General features: G+C 37.8%; 1 long non-coding RNA gene across 2 annotated transcripts in view; it reads left to right on the plus strand.

The window, feature by feature from the left end:
- The window catches only part of LOC112450333, a 35,160-nt gene that overhangs the window by 1,303 nt on the left and 9,716 nt on the right, over window positions 1–24,141 (plus strand). The window lies entirely within an intron of this gene.

The following is a 24,141-nucleotide window of genomic DNA, read 5'->3' on the forward strand; positions in this document are numbered from 1 at the left end:
CCTCCGCCTGTGCCTCACTTCATCCATTTTATTTCTCCCTTCTCTCCTTTGCTCGGCTTTGCCTCTTCTTTCATTTCCTCACCTTTACCCCTCCACCCTGCACTCTCCGGGCAAATATGCCTTCGGTCGAAATGAAAACATATTTGTTGTTTGTGTTGGCTTCCCCCGCTCAAACTCTGGCATGATTCAGCTTTAACTGCTGGTTGCTGGAAGCGCCTATGGCAGCAGAAAGCCTCTATTACTTCTTGATCACTGGATGCCTGACAGCAGAGTCAACATGCAGGGCATTAGGGCCTGACATGGAATCAAATAAAGACTAATTTATTGGCTGCTTGTGTACGCGGAGACCACATTAACCATTGCCTTCCCTGGTTTTGGTTTTAATACTTTAAATTTGTTAGAATTACATGAATAAAATGGTGATTTTTTTCTTTACCACAGCAAAGCAAAAGCAGTTTTTAAAAATTATTATTTTAAGATAATGTATACTGCGTCAAGTAAAAGCTAACATTGCGGCCAAGAGCTGTTTTGTATTCTGTTGGAATACACTTGTTCAATTTCACAAAGCACCAGAGCACTTTAAGTGCAATGACAACTTTTATAGACACAAGTTGCACCATGATGCCTTTAGTGTAGCCCATTCTGGCCAATCTCTTTGTGACAAAGTGGAAATCCGAACCCTGAATTCCTATGAGTGAACAATACAAGCAAGTGGTTTGGATGTGCTGATAAAAAAAAAAAAAAAAGTCAGAATCCAAACTCAAGGTGTAGAAGCCTTAAATGGACTCTTTGGTGACACCTGTTCACTAAAAAGGATGCAAAAAAAAAAAACTAGAACAGAAAGAAGGAATAAGGAAATTAAATCCATCTATTCACAGAGGAGACTGATGATTTGAAAGGGGAGAGAAGGAAACCAACATTAAACAGAGGAACTAGCTTTGGGTTCCACCTGCAGAGCAACCTTGAGTGTCCTCCAGTCATATCTTGAAATCTGTGATTGAGACGCTTCATATCATTGTCATGTTGCCAACTCCCGAGATGAATGGGTGGATGGATGGATGAATGAATGAATGGATGGGTGGGTGGGTTGGGTGACTTTGGAGCGACTGTCCCAGCGACGACTTCTAAGGCGGAAGCTCCCTTTTAGATTACGGTGAAACGTCCATCTGACTTAGTTCAAGCACACAGAATTGTCATGACCTAGATGACTGAGATTTCTGCACCAACATTTTGGTTCTTTAGTATTTAAAGCTGTGTAGAACAGACAGTACCTTTCACATCTGCTACTGATTTTATGGATTTTCATGAAAAACGTCAAATGGTTGAAGACAAGCCCTCTTTTGTTGAGGTTTTTTTTTTTTTTTATAAAACTTCCAACTTCATATAGAGAGACGTGTAGGATGGATTAAATTAAACCGAAGCACCACACACTGACAATAGGAGTGCAAGCTTACACAAGGTCACTGTCTCTGTTCTTCATCATGTACCACAGGAATCATGTTTCCTCTGGAGTGACTGCGTTGCAGCAGTGGGTGGGCTGCCGCAAGGGTGGGAGTGATTGGGCGACTGGCACTTTTTTGAGGTTTTCTTTGCTGACTCCTTTGGCTTTTTTTCCTCTTGTATGTATTTTGTTTTATTCTATTACTGCAGATGATAATTTATTTTTTTTGTAAAAATGTCGAGTCCTTCTAAAAGATTTTTGAACAAATTCACAAGTTAAAAGAAAAACAGCCGAAAGCATTCAGCTAAACACGCTGTGTTTAGAAGATGCAGGAGGTTTTTTGGCCTGAATTTAAAAAGTTTTAAAGCTTAAATGAGTATACACTGTAGATGTAGCAACACATATGGGAAGCTCTTATTGCATTTATAACAAAATATTTGATGTAACATAATGTATGCAAATCAGGGCCAAAATGCAATTAACATTTTAGATTTTTTGATTATTACTGTTTGCTTTGCTGCTTGACATTGTCTTGGTGCTTGCTGTTTATAATTGGACTCTTATTCCTTTTTATTGTAAAGTCAATATTTATTTCCGGAATGTATCTATGAAGCATATCTACTGCAGATAATTACAGCCAGCGTGGCAAGTGGAAGTTTCAGATATTTCCACAAGAGATTTTAAAAGCTACAATATCAAGCACATGGCAAAGACTCACGCAGGGATATCCCCTGCAAGTTTAGAAAGTACTGCATTAAAAATGCTGGAATGGTGTCAGGATTGTACAGCTTTGTGGCAACGATCTTCAAAAGCAGCACTTTTTTTCCTGCTAACTCAAAAGCCACCTATTTGCCAACTTGAAATTGACTGAAATAATTTTTAAACATCCCTTACATTTCCCTGTTTACACCTAATAGTGATTATTTGAAAGCCTTAAAGAAAAGACCCTCAAAAAATGTGCTCAGTAGAAATCATATGTCGTTAGGTGACATCTACATATATAATGTGTGTTGTTCTGAATAAATATAAATGGATTTAAAACTTAAAAAACTTTATTTTGTGACGCTGCAGCAGGGGTGAATTTAGGTGATTAGTCTTTGTGTGAAGCTCGACGAACTATATTGTATTGTGGACAAACGTGGATCTATACTTTTCTGTACAAAACCTAATAAATGTGCAGCTCTGGATACCCGTTTCATGTTGATGAAATTACAGCTGCTCTTATCCTTCCTCTGGTCAATGCGTTGGTTTGCGGTTAAAGTTGCTATATGTGGTGAGGGTCATCAAAATAAAGTGAGAACAGATTGTAAATGTTCAACATGAGGTGAGGTGGCAAATGTTGGGAGGGTTTTTTGTGGTTGCGTGGGGAGGAGCTGTGGTAAGGGCTTACAAGAGGGCTGTGGCAGGAATGGTGTGTGTGTAACTATGAATGAAATGTAATGTAAATGCATTACATTTCTTTTAAAAACTACATCCTCTAGATACATTAGTTTGCAAACATGTTTCCTTTCTGAGTTAGAAATGTCGTTTGGTATGTCTCCCTTGTCTCAGCTCCCTGTGCGAAATACTTTAATCTACAATGACTTTAATAGCCTTAAAATTATGGGTTAGTCATTCATCTTTCTGAGTAACAAATCTAGATCTTAGTAAACTGTTTGGATAAACAGTAAACCTTGTTTAGATCATTTTAAAGCATCATATGACACCCCACTCCTCCGATGTACAGTTTGTATTGTAAATGGTATCATATATAAGTAAAGTGTTTTTTTTTTTGAATGTTGAAAGATAAATCAGTTGTAGATGTACTGATTACTCTGAGAGTTTCAATAAAATTTGGTTATAGGTTCATGAGATATTTTGTTAAGTTGATGCCAAAGTTTTAAACAAAAGTGAGTTAGTGCTCAGAGTATATATTGGGGGTGATTCTCAGCTACAAGCATGCTAAATTTTAGCTAAATAGCTGTAAAAATGACTGAGTTAGGGCCAGTTTTGTGTTTGCTAAGGTTAATTAGTTGTGGTGGCCATCTTAAATCAGGTTGAATCCAAAAGTTATTCAATTGTAGATGGACATCTAATAATTATTTTCTAAGAATTTTATTAAAATGTGTGTGAGATTTTGCTAAAACACACACACGATCACCCCTCTTATAGGGATAGAAAGCTAAAAGCTACAAAAAGTAAAAATGCTCAGTATTCAAACATCACCTGCTGAGTATGAGTAGACCTCCAGTGTTTTGTAACCCTTAATACTTCTAAGCTTCTGCAGGATGCTAACATACGCTCTTTGACATAATTAGTTATTAGAGAGCTTTTATTAACACTAGAGAAAAGTCAACTGTTGAGCAGCCTCCGCCCCCCCAAACTCAGCATATTTTAAAATAAAGTTCAAGGGTTGTTCTGAGTTAGGATCCTTTTATATTTCTGGATTAAACAGTCTCACCATAACCTGAGTGGGATCAGATATGTAATGCAGCGACCATAATTACATGATCTGTTGCAGCACAAACAACCACCAAGGCTTTATAAATCCAGGGTTAAGCCTCAAGTTAACCCACTAATCTCACAATGTTGAGACGTTACAAGGCCCTGAGAAAACAGCCGGCTCGCTCTCCTCCTCTCTGCTTCAGAGTGAAACAATGCCTGCTTCATTTCAAGCAAACATGTTCCTGCTGGGCCTCACAGAGGGGTAATCGTGGAGAAGATGAGCCCGGCGATGGTTTGATGTGTGTATGCTCACATGTTGCAGGCCTGGGATTTGGTCTCAAAAGCTCAGAGCTCTAAGGAACCTTGATGAGGTTTTTAGCGATGCACTTATCCTTTCAGCACAGCGGAAGATGTCCGATTGATGTCATTGTCTACGTGTGCTCTACACCAGATCTGCCATATAATACAGGTTCAAGAACACAGATACAGGCACTTGAAGGTTTCAGGGAGAGCTGAAATCAGTGATGAAAGGATGCTTTAGCTATTTTAAGATGTATTTGTTTACTTTGACGATTCAAGAGCTGCAAAAAAACATTTATTTTATTTTATCAATAAACCACAGTCATCCTTGTGCAACTAAACCACACAGTGCTTTTGACGCCCCACATTTAGTTGTTTTGAGATTATTCTTTGCGCATAACAAGCTCATCTGTAGTCAATTTATCAAAAAGCAAAGCTACGCAATGCTGATGTTTCATTTTAATAATAAAATATAATAGTGCAGCAGAGAAAATGTGATGTCTCAATGGTAAGAGAACCACAACTTCTACATATTACAGTTTAAAAAAAAAAAGGGAACTCTTGTGGCAAATGAGAAACACATGTTGGATCCATACAAATGCAATAAACAGCTTCTGGCCCCATGTCCTAAAAATTCAGCCGTCACTGAGGGGAAGGATAGATAATCGCAACAAAAATGGTTCTCAACACACAAATTACATTTGTCTGGTATGAATCCTGTAAGACAAATATTTTACAGCAATTTCCAAAATTTTTACTCAAATCAAGGCATATGATTTGCTTCTTGTTGCCTTTAGAAATGATCTGAGTTCTTGTTATATGATCAGATTTATTTTTCCATACCGAATCACGATTAAACAGATAAAATTATTAAGCCACACCATTCCAAAACACATTCTTGCCCACAATTTTCTGGACACTTTAGACAAAAGAACCAAGTTTCAACTTTGGAACTGAAGCTTAAAACAATAGAAAAAAGGTTTATCTGGAAAAAGGAAAAATCTGACTTTATTAGGCTGTCAAAAATGACGACTGCTTAATGGGGACCGCAGTTTGCTGTAGGCTTTGTGGTCTGAGTTTAACCCAGACAGCCTCACAAGCTTTCCACTTGTGGAGAAAACGCTGTGTTGAGCGTAACACGACTAGAATGGGCAACCGCAGTGTCGCACTCTGCACAGTGCTCAGTATGTTTGGGTACATGTGAGCAAAAAGTACGAGCTGTAAAAGCAGCGGTCCCACATGTCCAGCGTGCGGCTCTATAGCGAGTGTGTGTGTGTGTTCGTGTTTTACGAGTAGCCATCCCACAGTTCCATCACTGTAGCATGAGACGCTGTGTGATGCCAGTTGTGGTTTCAACTGGCATTCTTGTCTGCCCCCTCAGGTCACCTACAGATCCAGATGTGAGATGGCTCTGACTGGTTCGAATGGCGTCTGCTGGGGACCTCCAGCAGTTCAAAGTTAGCAGCTGCTGAATTTGGCGGGAAGTGGTGTTTTGTTGGAGTTGGTTAATGTCTGTTAAGCTTGTAAATCAAAATTGATGGTTTATTCAAAGCGAAACAAAGCAAAAAAACAACTTGAGTGTGCATGTGTGTCCCATGAAGAATTTCAGAGTATTTCATAAGGAGCCTCTAAATGCTGAGGTTTTGCTGTCTGTTTAGAGAGAAAACAAACCAAATCAGACAGAGGAAAAAGATTCTTTAATTTCCTTATCTCTGATTCTCTCTGGTAAATGTCCAATATCCGCTTGTGTGCGTTTGCACTCCATCTTCTCCTGCAGAGTCCAGTCTGTGTAACCTGCGCTCACAAGCTGACTCTTTTGCTTTCCTTTCCACTGTAACAACCTCCATATGGCAGACGTTGGAGCTTTGTCTTGCATGAAATCAAATAGAAATGATGCCTCACATGCACACATACTGTACTTCTACAGTTATGTCCCTGCAAAATTTTCACAATGCATAAGAACTACTGAAGTATAAACATACATGATTCACATTAGTCATAAACACAGACTATAAACTAAAGATACACAAGCTTTCACTTACTGATTCTTGCAGATTCAACTTTCATGTGTCTTGGAGCACATCTTTTTACTCCTATTTCTGATCAATTCAACCTTCCACACTGGGAGCGGGGCATCACAAAGGACAGCTTTGATTAGAAATGAATGAGTTGTCAAAGGTTTTCTTCAAAATTTACCAGCTTTATTTTTGAAGCGTTGCAAAGCTTTGATTCGTTATTCCTTGTAAATGATAGTGTTTCTTAAATGCTACTTTAGGAATGCACTTGAGTAATACATTTGGATTTTGCAACAGGCACAAGAAAATCTTCCCCCAAGCAGCAATAAAACCATTCTAGCCAGAACAGTTTTTTGTTGCAGAGTAAAAGGTAAAGGACTCGGCACACATCCCTGAGGAGCTCCTGTGCTAAGTTTTTTGATGCATGAAGTTTTGATGCCAGTACATACAGCCAATGATGGTTTCAAACCTGCCATAATTTGTTTCATCCCGTTAGGACTGGTAGTATCAGTGACCTTCACTTGTTATATTTTATGGCCTGTTATGATGTGAATCTCCTGCTTTGTGCATCTTGCCACAGATTCTTTTTTGTCTTCTTAAGCATAGCAACTTGGACTTAAAAATAACCTATAAATACAACAAGTTCTGCTTTGACTTATTCTTACTTCTCAGCTTTTTCTGAACTTTCCATGATTTTTGATTCATCTGTGTAAAGAAAGGCTGTGTAATTCTACGTAGTCTGTTTCCCACTACATACTTTTTTTGTGTTTGATATATTTTAATGTGACATGAATCAGAAATTATTATACAAGTGCCTCTATGTGGGCTTATGTGAACTTGATTATCACTGTCCATGTGCTGAAAACCTCTTTCTTTAGATACAGATCTACTGGCGATGTATGAAACATGTTCTCCAATTAGACTGAAAGCAAGTACCAGTGCATTATAAAAACAGCGACGTAACAGCTGTTCATCTACTCTGTAATCAGGTTTTTAGGTTTGGAACAAAAAACTCTAACACTACAACTCTTCACATTGACTAAATTAAAAAAAAAAACCTGAAACGTAGTTTGTATTAAAATTACCAAAGTTAGTGAAATCTTTAGTTGTTGTATATATTTGATTGTTTTCTTTCTTTATGATGTGTCTGCCCTCCCAAACTGATCGTTTGGGAGATTTGATATGCGTCTGATCTCACTGGAAGCAATGTAAAATGCATTAAGAAACTCTTAGGCTCACATTTCTTGTTTTCGTTTTCTCTCTTTCCAGCTTCTCTGCTATCCTTTCAGTCAACCTCTCCCGTCTGTACGTTTCTCATCACTTCCCTGCCTCGCTTTGACTGCAGCTTCCCTAAACCCCAATATCTTACTGGCACTTTTCCTTCCTTTTGTCTCTTATTTTGAACCAGACAGGCTCTCCCCACCAGATGTAATATATATCCACAGTTTATCTTACCTTGGCTTTAAAAGACTGGTCCTCTACATGATGAAGAGTCAGGGACTGGGAGAAGAGGCAACTCAGAGAAATAAAAGATGCGTTTAAGAGAACGAACAGACGGCATATTTAATAATTATATATTTTATTTCAAGGGTGTATTGTTTCACTAATGGTACCTGCTAACACTTTTAAGAGATCAACTACTCCCAACTATGGAAATGTGCTGTGGAGCTTAAATTGTTTTTATTATATAACTTTAATAGCCTTGTTAGACTGCATGTTTTCCTAATCCTTTTCGGGTTATGTCCATTTCATGTGCTGTACATTTATTACCACGACTGCTGTTTGTGGTTGCTGTAAAAGGTTGAGGGTTGGCCTCCTACAAGCAACCAACCACAAGCCCTGCATTTGTGATCTTTGCACTTTACATTTTATCAAAGACAACTTTGTGCTTCACTCATATATTATGCATCATGTTAAATGGGCACAGTCTGCTCTGCATTGAGCTCACACCACTCTCCTAGATTTCCTAGAACAACTCGGTGCACTACAGAAATACGTTACATTTTAAATTGCTATTAAAGTTTAAAACAATTTTATTCATGGCTTTAGGGCGTCATTGTGGTGACTGCTTACTGTCTACTTGAAAGGCGGTCATTCATATAATAGTGTGTGTGTGCATACTGTTTTTACAAAATATCTCATGATCTGGGTAGATTTTATGGAAATTCTCAGAAAGTAATTATTGGACTTAACATCTACAATGGAAACCTTTTTGGAGTCGGCTTCATTCAAGATGGCTGCCACAGATAATCAGCATTACCAAACACAAAAATGGCTAATGCAGTTTCACAGATATTCAGCTAAAATTTGATGTGACAGTAGTTGCTGAACACATACTCTGAGCAGATCACGCAGGGCTTCGTTTAAAGTTTTGGCATGCAAGGCAGCGGGCGATATGCATTCCTTCAAGGAATTATACTTTTGTTTTCTGAGAAAACTGAAGCCCTAATCAATTATTTGAATGGTTTCAATTATTTTCATCTTTATTTATGTTTTTTACAATTTAAACCTGTTGCATTGAAAACCAAATGTTTTCTTTTTTCTGATGCATGGCGTATGATCCAAAGTTGGGTCATAAAACTCCAAGTGAGAAGCGTTGAGATGATCTTCAGAAGTCAAATTAAACCTAAAACTGATGTCTCAAAGGATTTTAGTTAGTTGCCAAACAAGCTCAATACATAACAAAAGTAGTAACTGAGGCAACATTATGTGTTGCCAGTACTAATTATTTAGCTTTATAATAATGTTTGTATGCTTTAACAAAACTATAATCAATGTTAAGTTTTTCCTTTCTTGTTTTGTGGGTTAGAAGCTAAAAAGTTTGGAACCTGCTGGATTAGGATATAACTTGTGGGTTTGCAGAGTCAGTTCAGCTGTTAATGCTGCATTTATTAAAAATTAGAGTTGTAATTTGCTCAATAACTCTGGTTTTCAGAGGTCTTGTGGAAGAATTTGATCATATTTACATAACATTGGCCCAAAGAAATTAAGCACATCTCCACTTAAGGGTTAATGCTGTATTTCTATAAACTGTGGATGAGGGCTGTCAACACGTAGGCCTAAACTGTACATTGTGTATACTGTAGATGTCCGCATAGTATATACAGATATAATTTTCTGTTCTTGGATATAAAACGTGCTGGTGCTTGTAAATTAAAAGATAAAAAAAAAAAAAATACAACACGTCAAGCCAGAAGTGAATAATAGGAGTAAGAGTCATTTTCAAAATCTGAACCTCAAATCCTCTTTAGTGCACCAAAAACTGGATCCAGATTCTATCATGCATCTTTTCATAGTGCATCCAAGTACCTGCATGTATTGCACTGAGGTCTGATATTAAGGATTGTTTAACATTAGGAGTTTGGCAAGAAGGCAGTGCTACAATTTAAGAAGAGAGGAAAAAGAATGCATGTCTACTACTTTCATCCACCAACAGTGTTTCACACAACCACTGCATGATTGAAATGCAGAATGAATTGAAAAAATGACAAATGGCAGATTTGATCATGTTGCCCCTTTGTGTGGTAGTGTACCGCAGCAGACAGGTTATCCCAAGACTAAATGATCACTGAACAGGAGAGTCTCATCTCATGTTGTCTGTGCAGTTTAAACCCACCAAAGACCACAAAGCAACCAGAACGTCATGCTTCCTCACGTTCTCTCAGTTGTAGCTCTGACACGAGAGACGGTGGCAGCGCGTCGAAAAACTACAAACACTGTCGTATCATGTAAGTGTGAAACGTCCTGCAGGACTCAGCCCGGAGCCTTGGACCAACCTGCTCATCAAAGACGAGAGGGGGAATTACCCCGACACACCCGTTTACAAACACACACGCATTCAGGCAAAGACAGGCGCAGGTCTAATGAGTCCCAGCTGCACATGGTTGCGTGATACAGCGAGACAACAATTAATGTGGAGGGGAGGTAGAGGTTTTGACCCACATAAAGAAGAGGGACTGGGGCGAAGAAAAACAAGAGAAAGGTAGGAGATGGTGTTTGAAGAGACAAATAAATGAAAAGACACAAATAACGCAACAATAGTATAAATGTCATCTTAATTACTTTTGTTGCACCGTTCTAAAGTGATTCTGAAAAGTTTAGGTAAACCAGAGAGAAGTCGTCTTTTTACATGCATGAAAAGGAGAAAATTAGGCTCGAACCGAAGGCCAAATGTTTGTTTGAACTTTACTTCACAGCCTTTATTTCTCTGCTGTGTTGATGTCTCGCCACAGAATGTACCCAGATCTTCACAGAATTTGCCTCTACTGTTAGATAACAAAAAACGGATTTAGCAGACAAAAGAACAAAGATATACTTCAGCTTTTAAAGTTCAACAGTCTTGAGTTAATATTAAACACAGACGCCCTGGTTCACTAAAGAATGGCACAGCTTTTGCATCTGCTAAACAGGACCAACCCAAAGACTGCATACCCGGTTAATTTTCAAAGTCCCCACAAAGGGAAATGTGCGCCCCAAACTGTGCTGCCAACTAATTGGCGTCTCTCTGCCGTGACACAGTTTGCCCACATTTAAATTAAGTTTTATGCATGCATTTAGAGGAGAAACCACTCGTATTTATGCAAGTTATTGCCTGGGTTGTAAGTGTCCAATTCTCAGACTAGTGCTGTTTTTGACTGGCAGTAAGTGTGAAATGTTGACCATCAACTGAGAGCTGGTGGTATAAATACTCCTCCAGTAATTGTCATTGCTGCATCTGCAAAAAACAGTAAAATCTGCTTGTTCCCATTTTACTTTCAGAAAACAAAATGCTGTGATTTTTTTAGAACATATTAACAGACAGTTTCAGATACAGAGGTCAAACAATGAAACCCAAAGAAATCGACTCCATAAATAACCTGTTCTCATTGTTTGGAATGCACTAAGAATGCTCTGTCTTGGTTGGCAGCCATGCTGGGGGGAGGGCAGGCAGTGACAAATTGTTCATGCAGTTTTTGAAGAGTATCTCTGCCATTCATCTGCTAAGACTTGATACTTACAGTAAGAAACACTTTTCTCTTTATTTCTTTATTTCTGTCACTTTTGTTTCTGCTGTGTTTGAGGCAGAAAGCTTTATCTGAATCGTGAATTGAGGACAACTGCAGCCTGGCGAAGTACGAATTGTTTATTAACCTTGATGGGCATGTTAGCTATTTGCCTTCAGCACTGACGAGAGGTAGTGGAAGGGACAAACAGTGCACAAAATCTGGAGCTAAAAATAGGGGTGGTGCTGTTTTTTGTGAAACGGGCCAAGAATTTTGATTTCAGCATGTTTGCCTGTAAAATGCAAGTGAAGAAAATAAACTTTTAAAAAAATCCTACCTTTTTTTCTCTGCTCATCTTCCATGACTTATGTTTTGTCTATACATTCATTTTCCATAACGGCTTTATTCTGTTCAGCGTCAGTGGAGGTTGGATCTTATCACAGCTTCCATGGGTGGAGTACACGCTGGAAGAGGCCAGGGCATTGTCAAAACCAGTCATGCATGCAGAGTATCACTCCTGTTGTCAATTTGGAGTCAGCAATTAACCTTAGATGGGTGTTTTTGGACTGAGAGGACGTTGACACGAATGTGCGACTTGCAGGAGAGTGTTGGACTGTTCTTGTTGTGAGGTGACAGTGCTGAGATCCACACCACCTGAAAGCCCCTTCCCTCTTTGCATGTCAACAAAACTAAACTGAACAAGAGACTGAAATCACAAATTGTCAAGCCCTGCTTGTTCATAAACGGCACGAGAGGAAATTTCAGTAAAACTACAGCAAAACAAAACGCTGTGTTGCTACTTGTGTCTCAAAACCGAGCCTAACTCTTTCCCCGTGCTTCTATCTAGCAATCCGTGCAACCCTTGTAAGAATGTCGTCTGGGCTCCCTTCCAGTGTGAGCTGGGGATAAAAAAATAATAATTCATTTCCTTGTCTCTGCAGAATAACAGAAATGTGTCAGGGTGAACACATTATTCCCACTGAGAAGAATGTGTGTACTGGCAAACAACTCTGTACAGGGAAACCTGAGAATGGAAAACTCAAACTACAACATTTTATTGCAACAACACTGAGGTACGCACGTGTTTGTTGATGAGTTTAAATTATAAAGTTTTCAGAAGTGTAACTTTCAGCAAACTTGAATGACTGATTTCCATCTAATATTTATATTTCTCTTCTGAGGATTAAGGCTGAATGCTTTATTGTCCAGCAAGACAAACTTTTTGTTTTTTAACGTGCTTGTATAAAAAAAAAATCAAAACTGGTGAATTTATGTGCCAAGTAAAGCCCCAAGCACAAATAACAATAATGCACCTGTCATTTAAAATATATATAGCTGGTCGAGACAAATACTTGCCATGTATTTTTTATTTTTTTTGCTCAAGACTGTAAAACAAATAAATAATGCAATAATCACCTCCCCACAAACAGTTTAAGAGGCAAATTCAACTTTACAAGAACCACAAAATCTGATCAAAACTGGTCCAAACAAACGTTTGCACGAACCCACATGTTGAGAAGCACATAAAGGTATAGGTTTTATGAAGTTTTTTTTTTCTTTTATCACACATGCACACACAAACACGCTCTCGACAGTCATGCTTTTAGATAAAACCACCATGCACTCAGCTAGATCATAAAGCTTTTGGGTGGCAAACAGCCCAGAAATGCAAAGTAAACAGACCTTTAAAAGCTATAAGAGACTGAAATATTCTGAGCAGGCACTAATTAGTGCGCACTAATAACTGTGCACTTGTTAGTCTAATAATAGCAGGTGACTTTATGGGTTCCTCAGGGTAAATGTGTCTAGGTGTTCGGAGTCCAGAAAAGAGCAGACAGCAGTAATCATAAATGATAAACAGTTTTTTTTTTTATGGAGTTGGATTTTATGTTCTGACATGTGTAAAAGTGTGGTTTTTGCCACCCTGTTTTTTAAACAGGTGTGAATGTAAAAATAAAAAGAAGGCAATGACTTGCAAATCATTTAAGGCACTGCTTTTCTTGGAAATGCATCAAAGACAACAGACAAATACTAGAAAATTACTCTTTTTCAGTTAAAATGTTATTGTTGAAGTTTCCACATAGTGGTGACCTGCTGCCCATCCTTACACACTGAAAACTGCTGGGTTATTCTGATATCTCAGTTGGTGGGTTAAAGCTGGTGGTTCATAGGTTGATTTGATCAACCACTGGGTCAAAAGGTTTGACCCAGTTGATTTAGTTGGAGATGAGCTGTGTCGTTCTTCACTGTCTGCCATTTTAAGCCAGAAGTTGACCAAATCAGACCTGACTGGACCTCTGCTTTAGGATGTAATAAATAAATGTAAGATGAATGATAAGGAACATGTTTAACCTGGTTGGCTTTGTTAATAACTTCAGTTTGTACAAGACAGTGAGTTTAGTTTCCTAAATTAATATTTATTTGTGATCGGTAGCTTATGCTAATGGTGGTTAGCGCCAGTTAGCTAGCAGTTGTCATTGTAGTTGAATAATAACCCAGGTTTTGGTTGGTTGCTTTTAACTCAACATTTTTTTTAGCTTCAATTCAATAAATAAGTAATTTCAACCCATTTTTTGTGTAGCAAATTTAAGCCAGTATGCTGGTTCAAACTGACACCCCAACCCAGCTCAGTTAAATAAATGTACCCAGGGCTGGCTCAGTCCAAATTTAACCCAGCAGTTTTTAGTGTGCACTTTGATAGACTCATCCTCTTAAGAATGCTCCCATTTTTTAATATGAAGTCAAGTGGAAGAATAAATCTCGTAAAAAGTCGGGCCAAATAGCCACAAGTTGCACATGTCGTTCAGCTGAGGCTCAGGTCACAATCTGTCTCCAGACCAGACAAAATAATGTTCACACTGACAAAGGAAAAAAATGGAAAACATTCGCTATCCAAAGAATGAGTAAAGAAAACAATCGAGCGGCACAACGAGTGAGGTAGAAAAGTATTTCTCTCTCTCTCACACACACACACGCACGTGCACACACACACAAAATTTGCACAAGTCGCCAGGCACACTCGATACTTAGACATGTAGCCACAAAATTCTGGCCCCAAGATGGCACAAAAAACAATAACTGTTGATCTTTGGAGGTCTGACAAAATGTCAGCCTTCAATTCATTTTAATGCAAAGCAGCAAAACTAGAATGTCTTTTTTTCCTAATCTGAGCGAGGAGTGCCAACATTAATCTGTCCTCCAACACAAAGACAATGTTATTTCATTTGGATATTGAGCATCTGTAAGTGTCTGAGTGTTTTCGTGAGTAAAATTACATCTAGGAACGAGCAAAGGCAACCTGAAAAAGCAGAGGTTTTAAAAACCACACGCGCACAATAGAATCCATAGTATGTTTGTTTTATTTAGTCTAATTCCAGATCCCCTGTATGAGAACTGACAGAACAGTGAAACGGGAGCTGAACAAAGGCCAGACGCGGTCAGGAACAAAACCAAAAAGCCCTCATTCGCACCTTCGTCGGCCTCTGCCAAGGTGTACATCATCTGTCATATTTACTGCCTTCGTGAAAACCTCCTTCAGCACTTCAGAGGGTCACTTTTAGGTTTACTCGTGATAACATTTACACAAGCTGCAAAATGTGAACAGCTATTAATCAGCTAGTTCCAATTAGAGAAACGAGCATCTTAAAAGTTTTTATCATATTGATCAGCAGGTGATTTATTACTAGTTCACTTTAACTTTGAGTCACTGTTAAAACAAACTAACACCTTGTTCTTTTAGTGATATTACCTCAAAGGAACATGCACTCAAAAATAAAAAGTCCATCACAGAGCCACATAAAAACAAAAAAGCAAATCATTCATTCTCTCACTCACAACTAGGGACAATTTAGTTACCATAAGATTTTTATTTTATTTTTTTTAAATCTTCAATTAAACTCAGTGAAGCCTGAATGTCGGATCATTGCCCCAGATAAATGGTTCCACAAATTTGGAACCGAATTGGTCATTTAGATACAGCAATTAAGTCAAGTTTGAGAAACTTGGGTTTGACCAGTAAGTGTCTCTCATCGGTTGTTCTAAACAGCTGGTCTAAAGCTGCTCCAAATCAAGTAGGATTTTGTGAAAATGGGAATTAAAAATTGTTTTGTTTCATCTTGTTGATTATTAAAAACCTGTAAACTACTTTTTAACTTATCTTACCTCAAAAGAAAGGGCCTTAATCCTTTTCAAATAATCAGAATCAGCCCTTGTAAAAAAAACAAACAAAAAACAAACAAACAATTGAATTAGTTCTTCAAGATTATTGATCAAGAGATCTGTTAAATTACAAAGTAACTGCTTCATCTTAAAGTCATAAAATTCAGATGTTTTTCCCTCCAAATTTGTTCATTTAACAAATACTTTTTTTTTCTATCCTGCCTGTCCAAAAATAAAAGGTTACAGTTGATTTTATGAAGGATAAGTCATGCTAATTAGTCTTCATTGGACCAAAAGTTCACCCAAAAGATGATTAGTGCAGGTATGTTTCATATCATTTCTAAAAACTCCACAAACCGGGCTGATTTTGAACTTGTTTGAACTACGTAAACCTCTGCCACAGACGGGACTGAGAAACCGTCTGTGCTTTTCCACATCTAAACAGACAGGCAGGTAATTTCAGACTGTAGAATAACAAATTGTCCTTTTTCACCCACTCAAGCCAATCAGGAGAGTAAGAGGCAATGGAGAAGGACGCAGACGGGGAGGGGGGCTGCGGTAAACACTGAACAACACAGAAGAGAAAGGAAGGACAACTCTGATTTTAAACAGAGCCTGCTGTGAAGACAAATCATATGACATGGCTAATCACAAACAGTAAAGGAAAACTTAAAAGAGGATATGAAAAACGACTCTCCAGTCTCCCACTGGTGGTCCATGTTCTCACCGTTACCACTCTTGATTTAATTGACCGGGTAGGAGTGAGATCAGAGCAACAGTTCAGCGGTAGGCTTCTATCAGACCTGAGAAACAATAACAAATAAAAAATTAAAATGATGAGAGAGAAAGGAAGGGGGGGAAAACAACAAGAGACGAATAAAAGCGAACCCCGTGTTGCATGAGAAGAAGGCCCTTAAAGGCATGCGTTTGGAAAATAATGAAGACCAAGTGCAAAAGCATGACGGAAAGAAATGGAAACCACAGAAACAACTGGAGCTGGAGGTCCATTTTCTTGTTCTCAGATATATTTAAATACCTAAGTAGGAGTGAGTTCAGGACATCGGCAGTAGCAGGCCCTCATCAAAGCTGCAGTCACTGCTCATTAGAATATTATTACAGAACAGGACAAGTCGGCCGGTGGGCTGATTACTGACTGAGTCAGATGGAAGGCCTCATTTGACTGGAATGTAGGCTGAAATGGAGAATTGGGATAAACACAGAATTACTATTTATAGAGGAGTTTTTAATAGTGTTTTGTTTTTTGTATTTTTCCTGAAAAGCCCAGCAAATAGAATCTTTATGGATTCTATTTTCAGTTTTAACCTTCACAAAAAAAATCTGCAAAAAATGCATTTCATCACAGAACAACACATTCTGCAATAAAAATCACCAAATCAATCATTTGATGTGTGATTACTGTGCAAAAGGTTTAATGCAAAGTTGGTTTAAATTCAACCAGGATGAGAAATAGGTCATAGATTTAAATTCACCCAATGTTTTATATCATGAAAACATCAGCTTTGATCAGTTTTTATTGAATTTGTTTGAAAATGTTTTTCTTCCAATATGGTACTAAACTCACTGTGTAATGAGGGCAAAAGGTTTAAATGGCCAAATCATTGTGAAATCAAACACTTTTTAAGGTGTATAGGCTTATCTGTCAAAATCAATATACAGTTCAGTACTAGGATCAACACAAATAGAACAAAATTCTGGGTAATTGGCATTACTTATACAAAGTTAGATCAAATCTCCTCCACCTTGGCTGGATAACTCTAACATTTTGTGATAAGATGGATAAATAGAGGTTGATAGAGATGATGTAAGGTGACGCTTTTGAAACCTTATTTAAATGTAATCCCTCCAGTGGAAGTTTTCTTATTTCTCGATGCTCTGTTTTTCTGTCTTGTATGAACATTTATGCCAAATATGAGGCGCTGTGTGTGTGTGTTTGGCAGTTTGGGGGCGCGGGGGGTTGTCAGCAAAGTCATGGATGAAGTTATCGCTGGCCTTATTGGAAAACATAAATAATGGGAGGAAAGAGGGAAGAAAATGAAGCGAGCTGTGGGGGAGGGCAGGTGGCACCCTTCATCTGGACTACAGCTGTACCCGACATGTCTTAATCCTGCCGTGACCAAAAGAAATTCACTCACAAAAACCCACACTTGAGACGACGCAGATCTGACCACACTGACCTCTGAGTCACCCGCCTGTTTGCTTTGATGCGTCAGAAAATCCAACAGTAAATTATAAATACGTGGATATCCTGATGACATTGTGTTTAGTTTTAGTGTCAGTCTGCCACAGAAACAGTGCAGTATGCAAAGCTCTTGTTAATAAGTTTGGATTTGTTGGAATTAGTATTTATTTATTGCCATTCAAAAGCCATTACTTGGATTAAAGATCATTAACAAATATGATTCTATGCACTTGTTCTTTATTTCTAAAGTGGGTTTATTATCAATCCCCTGATGCATAAACAAAGTTTATAAAAATAGCTTTCATTTTGGTCCGTTTTCTTGTATTTAGCTGCTTTTTTTTCCCTGTTTCAGCGAGCCCTAATAAGCAGCTGGCAGCTCTGTTCTCTCCTCTTTCTGTGGTCCCCTTGTGAGCGTATGTGTGCATTTCCATGTGGAGGGGACAGTGGGGTGCTTGCCCTTCGGGGCGTAGTTAAGGTCCTTTAGAGCTCGAGCTTTTTTTCCCTCTCATTTCACTTTGATTCCTGGAACACTTAACGTTGCACATGCATGAGAAAACGCGCACACACCCACACACACACAGAGTTAACTAGACATGGATGCTTTACTAACAGCAAGTTGGGCAACAGCTCAAATCCTGTGTTCAATTAGACCGTACAGAGAACCCCCCCCCCCACACCTCCCCTGAATCCATAAGATACGAATGTTGCTTTGATTTTAATCCATTTGAAACATGATAAAATCAAAAAATGTCTTCATAAAACAGTCAAATAAATTATGCAGAAGAGTTCTTTTTAGATGGAAACGTGAGTTGATGGTTGCCAAAAAGTGTTTCTATATCAGACCACATAAAACAAGCTTTCATTTAGGACTAGATCAACATGTTTGAGTGCCTTAAGTTTAAAGTGAGCTTAAAAAAAATACTCTTGCACATGTATGATGTTCTGCATAACAAGGATATGCAAACACACGAGCAAGATGAGGTGAAATAGTAAGGTTCATGTCTAAGTTGTTGAGAACTTTCTGCAAATGTCCTTATTAGTTGTATAATTGGATGAAAGTTCTTGCACAGGTTCAGTCAGAAAACTTGTTTTAGGCTGAAATGATTCAGTTTTGCAGCAACAAAAAATCTCTCCATGCATTTATCTGTTTAAACCAACTCCATCTAATAATAGAATCTTTATTTTCCAACATTAAAGTCAATTTTAGGGTTTAAAAAGAAACTTAGAAGCTCGTTTTAAAAATTAAAGGGTTCACTTGAAGTTAAAAATCTGGATAATTGCTTTATGTTTTGCACCAGACTGTTGGGATTTTAGTGTTTTAAAAAAGGGAGCAGGACTTTGGAGAGTTTTTGTCCAGTTTTTCTTTTGTTTAGATTCTTACTTTTCCACATCCGTCATGGCTTGTTAAGATTCCTGGTCTTGAATAGTGGTTTTCCTTTTGCTGTGATGGTTATTAGCCTGAACCTTAGTATTGCTCATATTCTGAATTCCTAACATGCTCTTTTCATGTTCAGAGCTTCAGAAAATGATTGCATTTTCCTTTTGTTGCAGAGAACCAGTAAATACTGGTTTTGGAACAAAGTTTGGCTCACTACATCTGATCATAGTTTGTGTGTTTATCTTTGATTGAAGAGGTAAAAATTACAAGTAATGTTCACGCAAAGAACAAATAGTTTTGTTTAATTATAAGTACACGAACAAGAAATTGTGTACTGCGTGTTCTGGAGCTTGAATTTGTACCTTCAAGTAAAATTAGCTTATATGGTGTGTTTTATTGCTATGATGCATTCAGTTACTAAATGGGAAACAACAATTTTCCATTTTTTTTTTAAACTTTACATCTCCGTCAGTTTTTGATAGATTTTTAGCTATAGCTCTTCGGTGCAGCCTGGAGTACTTTTGACAAGAGTGCCATATGAGGATCATTTAATGTGAACTTGTTAGTGGCGTAAAAGTGAGTTAAAATGTTTGCATGAATCGTTATGAAAGTTTTTTTAGATAGTCTTTAAATAACTTCAGTCTACGTCGGTCTTTGCCTCGTTTAGACTGACCATTGGATTTTCATTCCAATCAGAATTAACCTCAATTCATCCAAACTGCGGTTTTAAGATTCATCTACAACAGGTAAGATATTGATGGTCCATAACCTTCTGAGATCTGAGTTGTCCCTTAAATAGCTTACTGAAGGGGATATTTTCAAACATAGAGGAATGACCCAGGTTTGTGCTTTTGCAGAGTTGATATCAAACAATTAAACATTTGCTTTCAAGCACAACAAAAGTTAAATTTTTCATCCTTAAAATCTGTTCTGTTTAACAGAAGCCTGTGATTATCATCGTAAAAATTTAATAATTTTCAATGGGTTTATGAAGACAAAATCTTTGTAATGTCTACTCCATATACAGTATGGGCTGTTTTAGATCGACACATTTGCTTCCTTTCTTCTGTTACATCTAAGAATAGTAAAGGTAATCTGCTTGAAATCAGTGTTACAGACAGTTTTCTCAATATTGATATAATCTCAAAGTAAACATGCCCGGAATGGAAAGTTTTCCCCGTCCAGGCTCCGTCTCCTCCTTCATGTCTCACTTTTCCGCTCTTCGAAATGAATCTGGCATCCCATCAAAAGACGGGAGTTATGAAATAAAAAGAAAAGGCTGTGTTCTATTGTTTTTAATTTGAGTTTATAGTGAAACACAACAGGATTCTTTTCAGTTTTTAGGCTTGTATCAGCCTGATAAACACTGCGAAGTTCAATCTGCCACCTGTATTTACCGTATCACATATTTTCCGAACTGATCTTATTTTCCTCCCCAAGTTGTCACTCTTCTCTTTTCCACATTTACCTCTTCCATCTTTATTTATCTATTCTTTCCTTTCCCAAATTTCCCTCCATTGGCCTCCCAATATCTCTCCCACCCATTCTTTTCTCCATCACTCCCACAGACCCATCAGTCCTTTTGAGTTCAGACTTGTATATCCATTAGACTGTTATCTTTATGTCAACAGTTCCCCTCAAATATTTACAACAGGCCCTAGTGAGGAGACATACAGCCACGGGTGGGATGATTCACCCTTTGTTAATAGAAATCACTCTAAGAAACTCTCTAATATTCAGGAAAGCACACTCAGAAGTAATAGGCTGATATTATCCCTAAAACATGTTGATATATGGAGGTGCTTGACCTTTTGATGAGTACTACATGTTTGAGTATCATTAAAAACAGAAGATCAAGCCTGAAAGTACCTCATTAGGACGTGGTTGTTGCTTTATTTTAAAGTAGAGCAAATCTACAGCTGTGGTCAGAATGTCACGTTAATTTTGGGCTTTAAATGACATGTTTGGACCGTTCTTGTTCCAGGATTGAATGCTTGTGTTGGCTCAAATATATGCATACACCCCCACTAATATTTGATGAAATGTACCTTAGCAAGTTGCATCTCAACCACATGTTTTTGTAGCTATTATCAAGCTTCTGTATAATTCTGTCAGAATATTTCAGCACTTTCTTGGCACAATTTCAGCTGAATTAGTTTGTTTCCTGGCATTTTAAGCAAAGTCCACAGATTTCCAATGGAGTTGAAGTCGAGGCTTTGGGAAGGCCATTCCAGATGTTGATTTATTCATTCAGAAACTAGTTTTGATGTGTGTGTTTGGGATCATCGACCTGTTGTTTAAGTTTCAACCATCTAGCTATTGGTTTGAGATGAAGTTCAAGGTTTTGGAGGTAGTCTTGCTTCCTTATTACTCCGTCCACTTGATTCAGTGCACCATTACTACTTCACAGCATAATGCTACCACCACCATGTTTGACACTTGGCACAGTATTGGACTTGAAAGCCTCACCTTGACTCCTCTAAATGCTTTTTGTCATTGTGGCCTAATAGCTTAATGTTGGAACGTACTTGTGTTGGATCATATCATGTTTAATCTACATGTCATGAATATTATATAGGTGAGATAACTTTTCAGTCCTTAATTTAAAAAAAATAAATCAGGATTTTATCTTTTTTATTGTGCAAAATAAAATAAAAAGGCATCTAACATCTTCTCCAGCCAAATGGAGAATTTTGTTTAGGTAATAAAGGTAAAGGATTTGATCTTTGGTGAAAGATCCACACCAAAGCCATCAAAAACAGAAAGACATAGTTTGAAATTAAAGTCATAAAACACAAAGGGAGAGAGACCAAAGCTAAGTTCAGTCCAACATGTACAGTTTCAGTGAGATGCCATAATGAAGTCCTTGGATTTAGATTCAACAAATACTCAACAAACATTCAACCATTTTTTTTCTCCTGTTACCAACACTCGTGACTACATTTACTCACAATGCGTCACTAACACATTCTTTTCAACAACACTTGAGGCAGTAGCAGTTGAACCAAGAAAGAACTAAACTAAACACACACTTGAAATGTACACCAGCAGTGGCAGAAAGGCCACCCCAGGTTAACCACAGACATGTTACACGTCCACACACTGCAACACCTACGTTTGAGGACACCCACTGACAACACACACACACAAGTCAAGAAAATAACCAGAAACTGTAAATCCACATTGTACAGCGCACATTTTCCAAAGTGAATGGGAATTTTAGCCCTTGCACTTTTACACAGAGACACAGATGCGCGTCGAGATGCGAGGAATGAAAATTCGACTCTGAGTAAGTCACCAGTGAACTCTGATGAATAAACAAAATGTTGGAGGCAATGGGTTTATTTGGCTTTTTTTCTTGAGTCCTTCACTTTGTGGTTTCTCTTATGGCTCATCTTTAACTGTGACCTGCAGCTGTATCTGTTTTAGAGGAGGGACTCTGTGAAGCTGCTAAAAGAAACACAAACAGAGACGGTCACACGAACCCGTGCAGCTCTGTAGGCGTAGAAATTCTGAATTCTGAAACCAACCTCAGCTTTCATTCTGTTTTAAATCCAGTATATTTTCTTGATTTGTCTCTACTTTTTGTTTAAAGTAACATTAGAGTTACCAAAAGTTCAGTACAGTTTTTCTTTTTGCCAAACCACAAGTTCATTTGGGGAAGTTAAACTTTCACCAAGGAGACTGCCTGTTTTTTAAATTTACTTTTTACACAGCTACTTAACGAGGATTTGTTTGAGTTAAAACAGAATTTTTTGCACAATGAAAATTTCTCCTTATTGAGTGACTAGTGCTTACTTTCTGCAAGTTTCATTAAAATTTGTCTGAGATATTTTAGTAACAGAAAGGCACACGAGCAAACACACACATACGCACAAATACACACACAGGCAAAAACATTATCATTCACCTTTGCCTTTGGGTGGAGGGAGATATTTAAACAATACTGAGCCCTACTTTGCAATTAGGACATCTTATAATCAGCATTTATCCAGTTTTAGTATTTATCCTGTACAAAGTGGATTACATCATCAGATGGCTTGTCTAGAGCTCTTAATGTCTGGATGCTCATCTTTCTTAAAAAAATTGCCATACAAGTGTAACAACAGGCCAAAGTGCGCCAGGATTTTATGCTGCTGACATCATAGTCATCAGTTTACTTTTGATGATGATGCAGATTCTCGGGTAGTCTTTCAGCACATGTGGTACTCATAAACCTTATACCTTCATAAACTACACGGTAATCATGGAACACCCTCACACAAACGCTCACAGGCCAAACATTATTTTTTCCAGACAAACTCTGGCATGTGCTGGCTAAATTATGAGGTCTAACATCTTCAAACGCATACAAACACACTGACCAACACATAACAAGTGAAACAAAGAACCCCCCCCACACACACACACACACACACAAAACTCCCAACATGCAGAAAATTTTAAATTAATCATCTTGAACTAATGTTACATAATGATGGAAAAATGATCTGGCAGGGAATAATAAACATTAGTCTTGCCTGTTATCAGACTTCCCTGATAGTCCAAACAGTTACAGAAAAAAACTGACTACATTTAGAAAATCAAAGGTTGGAAATATTAACTTACAAATGTGAGCCCATTTCACATCATTTCACTCTTACTTTAGCTCCAAAGATGTTTTTTAGATGCTTGGAGTTTGTATCTTCATCACATTCTGGCACCATCAGTTCTATATACTGTACATTAATTATAATGGAATATTGTGAAATATTACATTCCTATTTGATGAAGAAGTTTAAAGTCAGTAGGTCTATTTTTTTTGGGAGAACTTTAGTCGTTTTTTGTCATTGAGTTCTCTCATGTTGACCAATCCTATGTGATACAATATTTGACCTCACAACTGATACAACATAACTGAGTGTGCTTTTGTTGTTTCATGTCTTTGTGTAGCTTCACGTCTGGATCGTAGGTGTTTCAGCTGATTACATGGAAAGACTGGAGAAAATCTTGCAAATTTATCAGTTTATCAAGATGACCTGCATGGAAAAGTAAAATCTAATGGCCACTCTTTTTCCTAGAGCAATATTCGCCACCTAAGAAATGACTCGGTTAGGCGGGTAAATAGTTCTGTCAGTTCTGTGTATATTGTAAGATGTAGATGTACAATTTCCAGAGTCAGCTTTTCTCAGTAAATACCAATTAACAATTTAGCAATCTTCGCTCAATGATACAGTCCTGCTCACCATTATTGGCACCCATGA

Source organism: Kryptolebias marmoratus, linkage group LG14 (assembly GCF_001649575.2).
Source record: "Kryptolebias marmoratus isolate JLee-2015 linkage group LG14, ASM164957v2, whole genome shotgun sequence".
NCBI classification, from domain to species: domain Eukaryota; kingdom Metazoa; phylum Chordata; class Actinopteri; order Cyprinodontiformes; family Rivulidae; genus Kryptolebias; species Kryptolebias marmoratus.